This window comes from Podarcis erhardii (genome assembly GCF_964252035.2).
Source record: "Podarcis erhardii genome assembly, chromosome: 8".
In the NCBI taxonomy this organism is placed as follows: domain Eukaryota; kingdom Metazoa; phylum Chordata; class Lepidosauria; order Squamata; family Lacertidae; genus Podarcis; species Podarcis erhardii.
In genome coordinates, this window is record NC_138499.1 from 82,786,149 (window position 1) to 82,804,289 (window position 18,141).

At 43.5% G+C, this 18,141-nt stretch overlaps 1 long non-coding RNA gene across 1 annotated transcript in view; it reads right to left on the bottom strand.

Annotated features, from left to right (window-relative positions):
• Window positions 1-18,141, bottom strand: part of LOC309347979 — a 162,324-nt gene that overhangs the window by 56,308 nt on the left and 87,875 nt on the right. The gene's annotated exons all lie outside the window — the stretch shown is intronic.

Here is an 18,141-nt window from a genome sequence, read left to right on the forward strand (position 1 = left end):
AATTCCTTGTACAGACCGGTCCTTTCTAATCATGTTCAATAGCACCTCCAGAACTGAAATGAACAACAGGGGGGATAGGGGGCACCCCTGTCGTGTCCCTTTTTCAATTTTAAACCCCTCTGTCACCACATTGTTTACTATCAGCTTAGCTTTTTGTTCTGAGTAAATTGCCTCTATTCCATTTTCAAACCCCCGCCCCACTCCCATCCCTTCCAAATTTTTCTTCATGAACATCCAAGAAATGTTGTCAAAGGCTTTCTCCGCATCAATAAAAATTAAAACCGCTCTAGTATTAAGATTTGTTTGTAGAAGTTCCAAAATGTCAATAATGTTTCTTGTATTATCAAACAAATGCCTACCGGGGAGAAAGCCAGCCTGGTCCTTATGGATCACTTCATTGAGTACTTTTTTGAACCTACTTGAAACAAATAAACTGGTTCTTCGGCCAGAAAATGCTAAAAAGAGAGAGAAAACAATAAAGAATTCAATCCTATTTGAGTCCTCCCCCACTTCTTCTTTTGTTTAGAGTACAGTGGTACCTCGGGTTAAGTACTTAATTCGTTCCGGAGGTCCGTTCTTAACCTGAAACTGTTCTTAGCCTGTATTACCACTTTAGCTAATGGGGCCTCCTGCTGCCGCCGCACCGCCGGAGCACTATTTCTGTTCTTATCCTGAAGCAAAGTTCTTAACCTGAAGCACTATTTCTGGGTTAGCGGAGTCTGTAACCTGAAGCGTCTGTAACCTGAAGCGTATGTAACCTGAGGTACTACTGTATTGGGAAATTTTTAATGTCTAATGTTTTATTGTGTTTTTTGTATTCTGTTGGGAGCTGTCCAGAGTGGCTGGGAAAACCCAGCCAAATGAGTTGCAAGGTTTATGCTTAGCAGTAGAAGTGCAAATTGGCCCCGTGATCGTGGGTGCCTGGGGCTATGGGTGCCACGTAGTGTGGGTGCCTGGCCCCTTCATGGGGAATTTTGTGGGTGCTCGGGCCCCAAGGGCCCCAAGGAGTTGGCTTAGCAGCCAGATGGTGTCAGACAGTCTCTGTGAGGGTGGGAACCCTCAGGTGAGCCAATGGTTAACTGGTGTGTCTCCTGTTTTAGTTCCTCTGAAAAGTGGTGGCAGCAAAGAGAGGTACTGGCAGAGAAGAATGATCTCTAGAGTTCTCTCCTCAGTCTACCAGGTGTTCCATCCTGCTCTTCTCAAATCAGAAACTACATTTTTCCCTGTAGCCACCCATATCACTTCAAATAGCAGTGACACCCAGAGGCGAGCAAATTGATGCAGAAAAACACACTCCCTCTCTAGTAGGGCCAACTCCAGAAGGGTCCCACAACCAGTAATATCCAAGGCAACACGATGACCAAGTACAACAATGCGATGTCAGTATAAACTCTTTATATAATCTATACAGAACTTTGAACAGTATGAAATCTACGAAATATATGAAATGCACTCTGCAAAACCAAATAAACAGAAATCTCTGAAAGTCACAAAATATGCACTCTTGATGAATTCTCTTGAAAATATAGAACCAAATGAAAGTCTTATAAGTCTCTGAAAGTCTTTGTAGACTGTGCGAGTCTCTGAAAGAAGAAATGGGTGAGATTCTTATCTGGTGAAAACAAGCCATAAAGCTTTGTTTTATGACGTCCAACGCTGCCAAAGTAGTCCCCAAACAGACATAGTGAACAGTGATTCCGGATATACCCACTGTTTCGTAGAATTCTTCTTCAGCACAGCGGAAGGGTACAGAAATGCTTCAAACCCATCTATATGGTGAATGGAATTGTAGAACAACACATCTCTGCCTCCAAATTCCAATGTCTGGACCACATGCTTTTTAGCAGATCAAGAAAGACGTGAGGCGCTTTCCCCTCAAAAGTCCCTGCAACTTGAAACCATGCTGCCTAAAATAAGCCGATGGCTGCAGAAAAAGTCACCAGCCCTTGAATTGGGTCCAGTGTACTCAGGGGCCAGGGCTTTCATCTTGACTCCAGAGTATACAGCTGAGACACTGCTGAAACCAGTTGCTTTTTCCTTCTATGCTGAAGGACTGGTAACAGCAGTCCTTTTTTTAAATGCTTTATTAATTTTGCAAAAGCAATCAACCAAAACAATACAAAATCAATACAAATTACAAAAAGAAAAGAAAATTAATTAAATTCCGACATCACAGATTCCATTATGACTTCCGATCACCCCAACGTGCTTCCTGGGTTACATTAGCAACTGCACAATGCTAACTGCAGTCCTGAACCAATACTTGTCCAAGGTCCTGATCTTGCCTTATCTTAGGTAAAGGTAAAGGTACCCCTGACCCTTAGGTCCAGTCATGGATGACTCTGGGGTTGTGCGCTCATCTCGCTCTATAGGCAAAGGGAGCCGGCGTTCGTCTGCAGACAGCTTCCGGGTCATGTGGCCAGCATGACTAAGCCGCTTCTGGCGAACCAGAGCAGCGCACGGAAACACTGTTTACCTTCCCGTCGAAGCAGTACCTATTTATCTACTTGCACTTTGACATGCTTTTGAACTGCTAGGTTGGCAGGAGGAGGGACCGAGCAACGGGAGCTCACCCCGTCACAGGGATTTGAACCACCAACCTTCTGATCGGCAAGCCCTAGGCTCTGTGGTTTAAACATAGAATTGTAGAGTTCTAGTCTAACCCCCTTCAGTGCAGAAATGCACTCACTGAGGTCTGTTGGCAAGGCTCTTACCAGTAATTGTTTTCTGGTGGTGGCTAGGGCACTGCTGGTTGAGAAAGACACTTTGGAGAGTCTTATCTGTGGCCGCAACCAAATTTTAAAACTTCAGACCTTGAGTGACTCATTTGGCCCCCTCTCTCTCTCCATTTTCCATCAGACTTTTTTCTAAAATCAGGCCGATATTTGACCTGCCAAGCTTAATCTTTCTTATTCTTTTAAGGCCATATTCTTTCTTTTTAGACTGTTTTAGCTGCTGCTTTTGCCTCCATTTAACAACTGTTATTTGATTGCTGTTTTTTTAATTTTGTTGTTGTTAAATGGGCACATCTTGCTCCAAGTGCTATACATTCAGGGGAAGGGCTGGATGAAAACGGTCTGAAAAAAATGAAATAAGTAAGGGAAACTGGAGTACATGCCATTATTATTTTGATTGAAAGCACTTGACTGCTTTCATTGCACACTAGAAGATCTGAGTTTCGCCCACAAGCATAGAATTGCTCTATCAGGTCAGTTGACCAAGAAAATTAGCCTCCATTTCCCTTTCCTTTTACAAGGCATCGCACACCATTCTGCTTAACAATTCCTTTTCTTTTCTTTTCTTTTCAAGTATGAAAATGTTCACGGAGGAAGAAAAGGAAATACCCTTCCGGTCAAAACAGCCATTCTGGAGTGAATGTCTAGCTACCTGCCTCCCTACCAATAGAAAGATTTCATGGTTTCGTTAATTAAATGGGGGGGGGGGGGAGAGAGAGAGAATCCAGCGCAGTAGGCTGAATCCTACATAACAGCTTCGACTAATAAAAAGTAATAGACAATTTCCTGCATTCAATTCTTTTGAATACTATTATACAAGGTAATAGAGTTTGGGAAATGGAAGTCCTAGAAGCCTGTCAGAAGGAGCTCCCTTCCACTTTATTTTTTTATTTTGTGGTGTTTTTTTTTATTAAATGACTAAGTGCAGCAGGCTGTGTCCTATCTCTCTCCCCTTGCATCTATTGGATTGTATTATTTTACATTTTGATTGAAATGATGTCACCAGCAGATAAAGGCTTGGCCAAGGCATTGTAATTGAATCAGCCAGAGTTGTTTATTCTAGTGATCTACAGCGATGCTGAGCTTGTCCTAACACAGCATACATAAAAGAGCTCCTCTTGTTTAACATGCAGCTGATTAGATCTATATATTTTTTAAAGAATCAAATTGAGGGGGGCTGAAGGCACCTGGAGCTGGAGTCTGGGTGTCCAGAGGGGCAAGGAAATGTCGGGGGAGGGAGAGCAGGGAGGAGGGGAGAGTGGAATTAAATGAGGAGAGACACCATCTGTAAAATTCCCCATGTGTGACTGAAAGTTTTCAGTAAATAAATTTCACATGGCATCACTACCAGATGCAAACAGATTTGATTGACAATATTTAAATGATGGTTAATGGGAGTTGGTACATTTCGAAAGTGCTATTTTATGCTCATTTCCTAAACCTAATCGCATCTGTGAGGTGGGGGGCGGGGGCGGAGGTCGTCAGCTCAATTTAAAGGGTAATATCTATCAGAGGAAAGTTTTGGAAGAATAGAGACAAAACATGGGCACAATTATGGGCAAGGGGTACATAAATCTATAGTTCCATATTGAGTTTGGTGTCCTGGATGTCTTGTTTTGCTGAATAGTTTCAGGGCTACGACGCACAAAAATAATATTTAGATATATTGCTCCATCAATGCAGATTTATTGGCATGATGAGGTGCACATTTTACAAAGGCAATTCCATGTGGTGGAGCTAAATATGGAGCTATAACCCCTGTATAGTACAAATTCTAGATACATTTCTCAAATTCCTTTTGCTGGAGAAGCCTTGCTGGTGATAGTGGATTTCCTTCAGGGGCAAGTATTTCAGGGCAAGAACACTGTTATGTACTGAAGTTCTCACCCTGGGCCAGCAGGGGGATACTGTAGATAGTTATGCAAATGAAGGATCAGAAAGTGACGTTCAGTGATTGGATAGTTTTAGAAAATGGCAACAGTTACATTGTTCTGGAGCTCTATATAAGCAGGCTGACTGAGCTCCTCAGCTTAGTTCTGTTCCAGCTTACAAAATAAAGAGCTGCTTTGGAGAAATCGCTGTGTCTGCTATGTCAACCCACAACTTAACAAACACTTATTTCAGCTCCCATTTTATCTCCTTGCTTCAGAGTCCCAGTGTTAGTTTAAGATAAATTGGTCAGGAGTTAACTAGGTGGTCCCACTAGCAGAAGCCTATGCAAGAACTTCCATTGGTGCAACAGGACTTCTCCCCTATCTCCTCCCCATGTGTACCCTGAGCCTGCCCCCCAAATTGGCTCGTGGGGGGAGTTAGGAGAACCCCCAGAACAGCATGGAGGATAGGAAGAGGGGGTATCATTCCATATGGCAATCTGAAAGGCTGAAACAATTGCCATAGTACTATGTTGAATTCCTCCCATTGCATTCCTCGTTCACAAAGTTATCTTAATTCTAATGGCAAATGCATTCTCCAAGCACAGATCCTTACATAGACAAAACAGTATCTTAAATGCTCAATACAGAGGTGTCAGCAGGCTTGAGGGAGCCATGTGTGTGTGTGTGGAAAATACCCAAAATGGAGAGAACCCAAAACAGCCCAATAAGGACCTACTACTGTAGGCTGATGAGCGCCGCAACCCTAGAGTCGGCCACGACTGGACCTAATGGTCAGGGATCCCTTTACCTTTACTTTACTATGGGACTCAGGTGGTGCTGTGGGTTAAACCACAGTGCCTAGGACTTGCCAATCAGAAGGTTGGTGGTTGCTTGGTCCTTGCTCCTGCCAACCTAGCAGTTCAAAAGCACGTCAAAGTGCAAGTAGATAAATAGGAACTGCTCCGGCGGAAAGGTAAACGGTCTTTCTGTGCGCTGCTCTGGTTCGCCAGAAGCGGCTTAGTCATGCTGGCCACATGACCCGGAAGCTGTACGCCAGCTCCCTCGGCCAGTAAAGCGAGATGAACGCCGCAACCCCAAAGTTGGCTATGACTGGACCTAGTGGTCAGGGGTCCCTTTACCTTTACTTTACTGTAGGTTCAATGGTCATGGAATCCTCACTAACTTTTGGAGAAAGAGATGGCAGAAAATTGGGGGAATGGAATGGAGTTTTCTGAAAGAGGGCAAAGGTGACTGGATGGAATCCTGGACATTTTGTTGCTGGCTGCACCTATTTGGCTGTGGCGGTAGTCCAAGAGTTAAGCAAGAAAAATTTCCCTCTCTCATGAGAGTAGAAATCACGCAAAAGGTAATGCAGCTGAAATAAAGTAGGAATCTGAAAAAGAAATAGAGAGGGTCAGGTTTGTAAGTGCCTGCTATCCAGGAAAATAAAATGGACCCTCCATGTACAAATGTAGTACAGTGGTACCTCAGGTTACAGACGCTTCAGGTTACAGACTCCAGTAACCCAGAAATAATACCTCGGGTTAAGAACTTTGCTTCAGGATGAGAACAGAAATTGTGCAGTGGCACTGGGAGGTCCCATTAGCTAAAGTGGTACCTCAGGTTAAGAACAGTTTCAGGTTAAGAACAGACCTCCAGAATGAATTAAGTTTGTAACCAGAGGTACCACTGTATACTGATGAATACCAGGTGTGCAGAACAAAGGACAGGAGATGGGCACCCATCACATATTCTGCTTGCTAATTGCCAGTGAGGGTGGGGTAGCATATGGCTATCCACGGTTGGAAATCGGCTGTGAGACCAGATGGACTTTTGACTGATCTAGCAAGCTAGACCTTCTGAAATTCAGCAGGTGCAGCTTGCAAACTGCCTGCAGCCTTGAAAGCTGCCAGTTTCTTAGCCTGTGATAGGCTAAAAAAATTAAGTGATTCAAAGTATGCATAATCGATAAATAAAGATAAATCCTGATTTTCAAGTCACCGGGAGTGACTGCGATGTAGCGGAGCAGATCAGCAACCGGTGTGCCTCTGCCATTCGTCACAGCCGTTATTGACAGCAAGGCTTTGTCAGTACAACAAAATTGCTGTTCTATACGTGTCTCCTATAAATCAATAGATATGATTATCAATTAAGAAGACGTGTCCTGTTATGGCTTAGAAACAATGTCTGTGCAAAGGCACTTCCTTAGTGTCTCCTATAAGCAGGGATCATCCTAAGGCCAGGGTCCAAAAGTCAAAGAAGCCTACATGGGACTGGATTCCATGTGCCCAATTTGGTGTTCCATAATTTCAGCAAGAGTCCAATATGCCACATGCCAAAGTACTTTTGATACAAAGGTGGGGTGTTCAGAAGGAGGGAAGAACCAAAACTATCACTCTATGCCTAAAGTGGCTCTTGGGATTCCAGGTTTTGCGTTCATCTTTGGAATCATACATGGGAACTAGGTGCGCCAACTCTAGTGGCGGAAGTGTCTTCCACCATCACCACCCAATATTTGTCCCCCCAGTATTTGTCTCCTGCCACCATGCAGGCCGGTGCAGCCTTCATCTAGCATCTCCCAATGTTGTTGGAGGGTGTGAAGTTATGCAGCCCCTGAACCAAGGATATAAGTAACTATACAACCTTTAGAAGACATCTGGAGGCAGCCCTGTATAGGCAAATTTTTAAATATTTAATGTTTTGTTATGTTTTTATATATGTTGGAAGCCTCCCAGAGTGGCTGGGGCAGGGTATAAATAATAAAATTATTATTATTTTATTATGGAATACGACGTCCCTATTTTCACTGGAGAAATGTTGGAGGGTATGCATACAATCTGCTTGAATTCCCTAATCTTCGCAAGTCTACCCTGTAACTCTACCCCAGGCCAAGCCCAACACAGACCCCACTAACAACATATTTTGATCTTCTCAATGCCTAGCAGGCTGTGTTTGGTTTGGTAGGACACCAGCCCACAAAGCTAATTTAGCTGTACCCAGTGGGGAGGTCTCTTTCATTGTTTACCTCTTCCCCTTTAAGAAGCAGATCTCCCAGCTAAATCAGAAGTTCCTTTTGCCATTCCGAACAGTGTCAAAGGAGCTCCACCATGAATCATACTGTGGTATATTTTTTAAGAGACACGAGTCAAAAGCTTTCTTGGGTGTGTGGATATCTACTTTGAATCCTGTTTTAAGGTTGTTATAGCAGTACAGTGGTACTGCTATAACACTGTACAGGGTTGCCTTCAGATGCCTTATAAAAGTCAGATAGTTATTTATTTCCTTGACAACTGATGGGAGAGCATTCTACAGGGCGGGCGCCACTCCCAAGAAGGCCCTCTGCCTGGTTCCCTGTAACCTCACTTCTCGCAGTGAGGGAACCGCCAGAAGGCCCTCAGAGCTGGACTTCACTGTCCCGGACTGAACAATGGGGGTGGAGATGCTCCTTCAGATATACTGGGCCGAGGCCATTTAGAGCTTTAAAGGTCAGCACCAACACTTTGAATTGTGCTTGGAAACATACTGGGAGCCAATGTAGGTCCAACAGCCATTGCTTCTGAGAGTTCTGAGCACTGGGACACCTTGATATCCTCTGCTTAGAGCAGCAGCAGTGACAGCTGGGGAGATCACCCTTTAGGAAGATAGAAAACCTTATGTTGTATGCCAAGTCAGACCTTTGGTCCGCCTAGCTCAGTATTGTCTACATGGATTGGAAGAGGCTCTTTCAGGGTTTTAGGCAGGAGTCTCTCTCAGGGAATGAATCTGGGAACATCAGCATGCCAAGAAGATGCTCTACAACTGAGCCACAGCATTAGGAATCGGACCTTCTTAGTGGCTGCTGTGCTCCCTGCAATGCAAACTGCATTTCATGCACTTGCTGGGAAATTCAAAGGGCCATTAAAATCAAGACCAGTCACTTCCATGGAAATATTTAAGATTGAAATATAACGTCTCATTTTGATACAGTGGTACCTCGGGTTAAGAACTTAATTCGTTCTGGAGGTCCATTCTTAACCTGAAACTGTTCTTAACCTGAGGTACCACTGTAGCTAATGAGTCCTCCCTCTGCCGCCACACCGCCACCACATGATTTCTGTTCTCATCCTGAAGAAAAGTTCTTAACCCGAGGTACTATTTCTGGGTTAGAGGAGTCTGTAACCTGAAGCATCTGTAGCCTGAAGTGTCTGTAACCCGAGGTACCACTGTACAGCAAATTTGGACCAAAACAGCTTTGTTATAGGATTTGAATTCCAACTTGGATGAAAATGTCCTGTCCAATTTATGTTCTTACTTACACTGATTGTTTTCAAGGTAACAACATCTTTGAAATTGAATGGATAATGATATAATCTGCTCTGTCATGTAATCCCGAAACTTACTTCTGAAATGCAAATTAACTGATCACACAATTAGGGTTCAGTTCACAGTCCATTCATAGTAGTGTCCATACTAGGTAAGTCGCTCTGTGAACTGTTAAGATCATCCTACTTGTGTGTAGGACTCTGGCAGAGACACATGCCTGACTGGCATGTTCTCTCCCTCCTGGTCGGTCGTTCAGGAGCTTCAAAAGCCTCCTCCAGCCTAAACATCACAGTGACTGATACCAAAAGGCATTAGCATGCTTAGGGATCCTGCAGAGTGTTTGTAGTTTGTGTAACAGAACTCAGTAACACAGCATTTGGCTAATCTACTTTATTTACATATAATACACACGAGAGCCAGTGTGGTGTAGTGGTTAAGAGTGGTAGACTCGTAATCTGGTGAACTGGGTTCGCGTCTCTGCTCCTCCACATGCAACTGCTGGGTGACCTTGGGCTAGTCACACTTCTTTGAAGTCTCTCAGCCTCACTCACCTCACAGAGTGTTTGTTGTGGGGGAGGAAGGGAAAGGAGAATGTTAGCCGCTTTGAGACTCCTTCGGGTAGTGATAAAGTGGGATATCAAATCCAAACTCTTCTTCTTCTTCGGATCATTCTGACTTAGATCCTTCCTCTTTCTCATCAGACAGCAAAGAGAAAGAAACAAAGGACAATAGTCCTACATCATGGAACACAGTAACATAAACATCCTGTCTCCATCACTTCCCCCTCTGTGAAATGAAAGCATACACCATCATGTGATAGACAACAATCCCATGACTGCAAACACGGAGCAAGAATCCTAACATGAACCAGTACCACTTAGATCACGAGTGCTTAATTCTGCACCAAAGTGGTTCTGTTTTTATTTATGAAATGTTGGAGGGTGTGCAATGATGGTGACAACAACAACTGAAGCAACAACAGTGACAACAAACAGGAGCGGCAACAAAATATTGTGGTGCAGGCTGTTGCTGCTCAGGATCCATCAACTCCTTTTTGTTCCTCTTGCACCACTTTTCCACCCTTAAAACAGCAGCTAGCATGCTATGTGAGCCAGTGTGGTGTAGTGGTTAGAGCGGTAGATTTGTAATCTGGGGAACCGGGTTCGCTTCCCCGCTCCTCCACATGCAGCTGCTGGGTGACCCTGGGCTAGTCACGCTTCTCTGAAGTCTCTCAGCCCCACTCACCTCACAGAGTGTTTTCTGACCAAACTGCAGGAGGCAGTGGAAGACAGGAGTGCCTGGCGTGCTCTGGTCCATGGGGTCACGAAGAGTCGGACATGACTAAACGACTAAACAACAACAACAACAGCATGCGATGGTCAGTGAGCATGTGCAGTCCACATTGAATTGTGGACCACACCACAATTTTAGGTATGTTGATTTGGAAGGAGCTGCCATTGATTTCAGTGAAACTTGCTTTTTGAGCAAGCGTGATTGGAATTGGTGCCTTATAGTGCAATCCTATACATGCCAACTTAGACGCTGAGATCAATAGGATTTGCTCCCCAGTATTGGATTGCAACTTTCGTATTTTTTTTTTATCCCATATGGACATGGCAGAAAGTGAAATCAAAAGAGGTAATTATCTTTTCTGAAGCTAAATTGAGCAGAATGATTGGATGATGGGCTTCTTTTAGCGGAACAAAATTCTCCAGGGGGAAAATACAATCAAATCAATTTTATTGGCACTGTTATAAATGATATGACTACTTAATAGGGATAAATGCCAAGAGACAGATTAAGTCAACTGTTTTTTCCCAAGCTGCTTTTAAACACTAGATACATAATATTATTTTTCATGTTTGCTGTTCAGTTTGAAATAATGTAAGTCACAGAGACATGAACAGCTATTGCAGTTTAATACTGTGTTAAATAACACAGCAATTATGCTACAGTTTTGTTGGTTCTACCTTTCAACGAGAAAAGATACTATTGGGTAGAACACAAAAATTAGTCAAGTTCAAGAGCACAGTCCTCACAAAGGTAATGCACCTTTAACTCATTCTTAATGAAAGTATTAAGCTGATGATTCTGTTTCTGCTGTTGAAATAAATGGAAATGATAAGTGTTGAACTTTGGCTGGATCTTGTTGCAATAAAGCAATTCTCTCAGACAAAGTATTCAGCATCAGGGTAGGGGGAATCTCAGGCCCAAGGGGATGAGTGTGGCCCTTAAGGACCATCCTTAAATGTACAGTGGTGCCCCGCAAGACGAATGCCTCGCAAGACGGAAAACCCGCTAGACGAAAGGGTTTTCCATTTTGGAGGCGCTTCGCAAAATGAATTTCCCTATGGGCTTGCTTCGCAAGACGAAATGTCTTGCAAGTTCCTGCGGGTTCCCCCCCCTTTTCCTAAGCCGCTAAGCCGCTTATCAGCTGATCCGCTGATAAGCCACTTATCAGCTGATCCGCTAAAAGCCGCTAAACCGCTAATAGCGCTAATCCGCTAAGCTGTCAATGGGCTTGCTTCGCAAGACGAAAAAACCGCTAGACGAAGAGCCTCACAGAACGGATTAATTTCGTCTTGCGAGGCACCACTGTATACAAGTTTATGGGGAAGAGCTAGTTGAGTGGATTGTGATGTGACAATGGTGAACCTCTCTCTACAAGTTCTCTTGTGCCTGGAAGACTCTGGTGAGATATCTATTAACCCACACCTAAACTGTGTTATAATTTATGGCCAGTCTCAGTAACTCCTAATTGTGGCCTTGTATGTGTGGTGGCTCCTGGATGAGGTAGATTATCAAGGATCTGTTTCAATCTGGTTTAAGTAGTTGGTTATGGAACAGAGACTGCTTTGAAATCAGATTACACACTTGCAATATCTGGTCAATACTATTGCATGGAAATGTTTTCAGTTTTAATTGCAACTTCCCAGAATGTTTGACCTGGCCTGAAACTGTTGACATGAGTTTCTTTTGTCGTACTGTACTTGAAATAAGAAAAACTGTATACCCCCCAAATATCATGGTAGCTGGGGAAAGTATTGCTGAATGAACTTTTTGTTGTTGTTGTTGAATAATTCCTTGTTCCTCAGAATACTGTTCGAATCCTCACTTTAAATAAATCAGACACTCTTAAGTTATCTTGACGATCCCTCTGAATAAACCATTTACTATATATGCACAATCTTGGTTATGCTCTGAAAATGAGTTGGATAACCTGTTACACACCACCCATATTTTCACTTGTGATAGGGGGGTTGGGAATCAAAGAAGATAAATGTATAGTAATAGAAATTGAAAAAAGTGGGACGTTTTGCGCTGCTGAAAGAAATACTGTAGTTAAGTTGCAGAAGAAACTTCAAAGCTTCAAGATTCTTAAAAATATTTATTGTCCCAAAAAATTCCCCGTTCTCCCCCACATGATGGTCGCACCCAGCTCCTGTTGAGAATATTTTCTCTTCAGCTGTTAGCAGACAGCACTGAGGTCCCTCAATCTCTTTGCAATGTCTGGGTTCAGGTCTAGCAGAGAACCCTGTCCTTTAAGAAACATATTTGATTGCCACTTTATAGTTATTTGTTATCAGATTTTAATTGTTGCGAGCCACTTCTGGGGCTGTATTTGGTAGGAAACTCAGCAACACATGCATAGAACGATGTGCTCACCCCCAGGGACAAAGCCTTTGAGCACTACTCCTGCAAATAAATGAACAAGATTTCTGCAGTGTTCTGATCTGGGCCCAGCCCACATTCTCGTTGACTTCTAAGGTTCCGACTATAAGCTAGGGCCATCTTTCCAGAACACCAGATTTCACCTGGGCATGCCACACTTGGAGTTAGAGGCTGAAGAACTTCCCCTAAAGCCTCTTTGAAAAGGAAAGGAAGTTACTCATCCTGAATACTTTGTTTTGGTACAAGCAATCAAACCCTTAAGAATGCGGATTCCAAGAGAAAGAGACCAGGATCCGCAAGGTAACAGAAAGGGAATGGGACTTTGTGCTGACCATCAGGCAATTGCTTTTCCCTACTCCCCCCCATCATGACACATACTTTAACTGGCAAATCCAAGCTGCCCCTTGCCCAAGATTTCACCCTTCAGTAGACTCCTCCTCCTCCTCCTCCTAATCTAAACTATCCTCGAAGCAGTTCTGCTCAGTATATGCTCCTGCTATACTTACCTCCTTCCACAGCAAGTCAGTCTCCAAGGCTGGTACCTGGTGAAGAAGTCAGAGACAGTTCAGTGGCACCCTGATGTAGAGTTGGAGACCATAGTTCTGTCCCTTTAAATCTGCAGCTCCACTTGTGGGGTGTGGTTCTGGTTCTGGGAGTATATATGTGCTCTACTAGGGTATATAAATGCTCAGTTAAGCTCTAGAGTCTGTTCCTGAGAGTACTTAGCAAGAGGTCTGAGATCCTTCAGAAATGGAGTCTGAGCCTTCATTGGTTTGATGGACCTTATACCCAGGACTTGGATGCAGAGCTTGAAACCTTTCCTTTTCTACTGTATCTGAAAGTCATTTCACAGATGGGCCTGGCTTTGTACCTTGTGGGATCAAAGCTCAGCCAGACACACAGGTGGTTATTCGAAACCACTCGATGGGTCTGTCCCAACAAGACTTTATTTACTGCCAATTGGCGTTGACCCCAAATTCTTCTGAAGGCAAACTTGGTAGCAAATCCGGAGACTCCTGTTTGGGCAAACCATGAAGAGGTCCAAGGCTTCAAGGGAAGCTGAATTCTTTTAATAAAGCTAGAAAAAAATGCCTATCCCTGCCCCTGATGAAATGTACATCAGTTGAAAAAGAGTATTTGCTTTTGCACTTAGCATGAAACGGTGAACAGGCCATTCGGCTTTGTGTGCAGTGTAGACCAGCCATAAAAGAATTCGAATACTTTCTATCAAAGTAACCAAATATTAATTCACCACGAAGAAAAATAAGAGCTTTGAAAGACCAAACAACTGAGATCTTAAGCAGAACTTTCATGTTACAGAACGGCTAGAGAGGCCCTTCTATGGATCACTGTCAAAGAGCAACAAAAATGTTGTGATCTGTGATTGGCTAGAACCGACAGAGTAGGTCAGTGGTGTCCAAGCTTTTTTCAAAGAGGGCCAGATTTGATGAAGTGAAGGGCTGTGAGAGCCGACCAAAGTTGTTAACCTTTTTTTTAGGGTTGAGGTTGTTGAGCTTCTTTTAGGATTGAAGTTGTTAAGGTTTATTTTTAGGATTTTACCCCAGGAAATAAACTGCCACAGGGGCTGGATTAAATCAACTGGCAGGATGGATTAAGTCCCCTGAAATGGACTTTGGACATGACTGGAGTAGATGTTTTCCCCATTGCATGAGCTAGATTGAAATACGGTGAATCTGCAAATGGACAACTGTGTTGGCCATAACATTACCATACCCAGTATATGCTCCTCATTTGACTAGGATCACTTGAGGAAAATGAAAAAGAGAGGGAGAAAAATGGTTAGGAAAGTGGTAGGAAAGATTGTGGTGGGGAATGGTTGTGAACAGTAGGGATTAGCTACAAAAGAGGCCAAAGGTGCATCCGATTCATCTCTCAAATCACTGCTTTTTTAAAATGGCACAGTAAATTTAGAGAATATTTGGTTCGTCCCTAAGCCTTTACCAGGGCCAAGAGGCAGACTGAGGTAGCCAGCTCAGGAGGTGGTATCCAAGGAGTACCTCCATCGACACACTCTCTCTCGCCACCAGAGAACCAACGGGAAGTGGCTATGGTGGTTTCAGTGTTCTGGCGAGATCTCATGGGGCTCTTGCGAGATCTCACGGGAAGCCACAGCTGTGTGACTCTGGTAAGTGAGGCTTTGGTGAGGGTGGCACGGTGATGCCATGATGTTGGGATGGATTGCCAGAGGAGAAACTGCTTCATTTGAGCCTTTGAATCCACTAAAATAATATTCTGCATTGATTAAGTGTGCTAAATTGTAGCTGAGGACTGCTCATATTGGTCCCCCAGGGCCATTTATCAGTCTTTACAATTATCACTGAGATAATTGTTAGTTTGCTGACAGAAGTAGCAACCATAATGCACTTGAGACGACGCCAACATTTTAAACAATCGAGGGATTAACCCCTTTTGTTTCGTGGAGAGAGGTAAGCATGCATTTAACTTTTCCCTCCTCAAAATCAGTTGCTTTGAAGTGCTTGCTTTGGACCGTGCACAATTTGAAATGGGGTGTTTAGACAAATATCTCTAGTATTGTTTCAAGTATGGGAACACACTGAGAGTCTCTTCACTTGGAATAGTTTTCCTAATCATTTCAGTAGGGAGAGCTGTTCTACAGCATGAGCCTGTAGACTGTCTCCTTTCCATTGCAACGGGGCGCCATCATGCACCGCCACACCGCATGCCCTTGTAAGCACGTACAGAATACCGATTGCTACTCAGACATTTATGGAGCACTCTGGAGTGTTAAAATCACTTCACACACATACATTATTTCAGCATTGGTTTTAATAATCCTGTAAGGTAGATCAATATTGTTATACCCATAAAGCGGATGGGGGTGGAGACTGGAGCTGAGAGAGACAGAAAGAGGATAGCTTGCCTTAGGACATCTTGGATTTGGGTTCATGTCCAAGATCTGTGCCAGGGAGAAGCAAAGATCACCAGTGCTGAAGCGATGATTCTTCAACATCAACTTCATTGGACTGGTCATGTAGTGCAGATGCCTGATATTGCGGATGTCTTCCAAAGCAACTACTCTATTCCAAACTTACAAATGGAAAGCGTAATGCTGGTGGTCAACAAAAGAGGTTTAAAGACTGTCTCAAGGCAAATTTTTAAAAATGTAGTGTAAACACCAACAACTGGGAAACACTGGCCTGCGAGTGCTCCAGTTGGAGAACAGCCTTTACCAAAGGTGTCATGGGCTTTGAAGACACTCAAACTCAGGATGTAAGGGAGAAACGTCCTAAGAGGAAGGCACACTTGGCAAATCCACACCGTGATCAACTCCCACCCGGAAACCAATGTCCCCACTGTGGAAGGACGTGTGGATCCAGAATTGGCCTCCACAGTCACTTACGGACTCATTGTTAAAACCATGTTTATGGAAGACAATTTTACCCGGCTACGAGTAATTACCAAAGAAGAAGAAGGAGGAGGAGGAGGAGGAGGAGAAGGAGAAGGAGAAGGGGAAGAAGAAGGGGAAGAAGAAGAAGAAGAAGAAGAAGAAGAAGAAGAAGAAGAAGAAGAAGAAGAAGAAAGAGAAGACGACGAAGGTTAGAGCTCAGCTTCTTAGGGTTCTATTCAGTTGTGGCTTTGTGGTAGTGGAAAGCTCTTCTGCTTATTCAAGGCAAGACAACCAGTTTTTATCAGTTCCCTTACCTACTGCAGCCATCCCTGAAAAACTGTTTCTGAGAGTTGAGCCCCTACTTTGAATACTGTAGCTTGTGGTGTATCAGGGAGAGGAGGCCTCCATTTGGTTGCTGCTCCAAGGACAGCATATTGGTTTTTCTGAACAGACAGGGCTGCAAAAGGCTTGGGTTACTTCTGAGTAACAGTCCGCTTGGCTTTGTCCGCCTGGCTTCTGAATTTCTGGCCGGATTCTGAATTTCTGCCAGATTTCTGGAGAGCCAATGGCATGGCACTGTGATCACTACACCATGAGTAATACAGAGATAAGAATGAGTTCCAAACCAATATTTTCTTCAGAGAGAGTTAATTTCAAGTTGGTTTTGAACATGGTGTCTTAGATGATTGCACATGACTGCACCATCAGTCTCGTATCTATATTTTTGCATATGGAATTTTACATCATAAAAGTATAAAGTCAGATAACACATAGTCATCTTAGGACAGATTGCTCCTTAAATTATACCACAACAAGTTTGGATAATATTAATGGTTTGCAAATTATAATAAGATAATAATTATAATCTATTATTTTTACCCCACACCCCTCAAATCTGTCCCCTGAAAACAATACAAAGTTTGCATGTTCTTCCTGTTCATGCATGAGTTTATATATACAGTAGTGGGGCAGGAGAGCTGAATTTAATGCCAATATATTTCACATTTAGCAACCAAGGTGCTCATTTGATTTCAGATAGTACATGGGTCAAGGAGTCTAAAAAGCCCAGGGCATGAATTTTCACGGCCCTCTAGTGGCGATGGTTTCTCATTTACCAGAAGTAATGTTTAACTCTGGGTTAAACCACAGAACCTAGGACTTGCCAATCAGAAGGTCAGTGGTTCGAATCCCTGTAACGGGTGAGCTCCCGTTGCTCGGACCCTCTCCTGCCAACCTAGCAGTTCGCAAGCACATTGAAGTGCAAGTAGATAAATAGGTACCGCTCCGGCGGGAAGGTAAATGGCGTTTCTGTGTGCTGCTCTGGTTCATCAGAAGCGGCTTAGTCATGCTGGCCACATGACCCAGAAGCTGTACACTGGCTCCCTCGGCCAATAAAGCGAGATGAGTGCCACAACCCCAGAGTCAGCCACGACTGGACCTAATGGTCAGGGGTCCCTTTACCTTTACCTTTTACTGGAAGAGTATACTTGACCAAAGGCTTATTTTGCAGAACACATCTGCATTTACATTAAAACGCCATAATTTTAAAAAGGATGGCCAAAGGATATAATTTCAATTATTGCATTTGACGTGTGCATAAACGGATGACAATTTGTTGGGGATATCATTGATAATTATTATTTACTTTTAAACTGATGGATCCCATTTTGCTATACCAAAATGGTGGTCAGCTGGTGGTCCTTGGGCCAGATCTGAGCTCTGAAGCAGCTTCATCTGACTTCTGGCCAACCGACCAAATTTTAATCGCAGAGAAAGAGAAAGAAAAAAGTTCCAGATCCACTTGTTAAGGAAAGAAGCAATGTGTCACTAGGTATAATTTCGTGTTTTTTTGTATTGATATCTCATGCACATTTTGGAAAGTTGAGCAACCTCCACCAGCTTCTTGATGGAATCATTCAGGAATTCCATCCGTTCCTCAGTCCTCCCCAACTGATGACCTCATATCACCAGCGTGCTTGAAAATCTCTTTCAGTTAGTTGTTGCTGACTGTATAATATTGCTGGGCTTCTAGTGAGGGGATGGGTTGCTCCAGGCCCTAGACTGGTGGTTGCAGAACAGAGTGGCCCTCAATAATATAGAAGTTGGCCATCCCTAGTTATGAGAATAAATGCAAAGGTGGCTGGGTAATATGAATGAATAAGGAGGGATCAATGTGTTTTCTCCTCCT